We start from the raw sequence: 489 nt of genomic DNA on the forward strand, positions 1-489 counted from the left end.
CATTCGTTCTTTGCCCTGCGTTCCAAGGAGAAACTTGGAAATAGTCAGGATATCTGTGCAAGGTTCAAATAGTCCCAATCTGGGATGTTTCGACAAGCTGGAATTATTTTCTGAGCTGTTTGCCCACTCTTGTGTACAAGTCACTTTGAGTAAAACTTCTTGGCAAGCAAGGACCTGTTTAGCAACTTTTCAAATACTATGGCAAAAAGTTCGCATTGCAGGCTCATTTTTGTTTTGTTTCTCTGCTTTCCATTTAATCCCTTTCTATGTTACTGTTGGTGTGGTGAAGGCATAGCCAATTTTTTTTTAAAAATAAGGCTGCAGAACTAATTAAGCTGTGAAAGGTTTTCCCAGTTGTAAACCACTAGACACCAAAGTTCAAAAAATAGTCATTCTAGGCTTCAGAATCCATTACTTCAGAGAAATTATTGTGATTTCATTAACACATTAATTTTGCAACACCAACAGCTCTCACAGATGGTGAAGACA

Source organism: Acanthisitta chloris, unplaced genomic scaffold (assembly GCF_000695815.1).
Source record: "Acanthisitta chloris isolate BGI_N310 unplaced genomic scaffold, ASM69581v1 scaffold5731, whole genome shotgun sequence".
NCBI lineage: Eukaryota > Metazoa > Chordata > Aves > Passeriformes > Acanthisittidae > Acanthisitta > Acanthisitta chloris.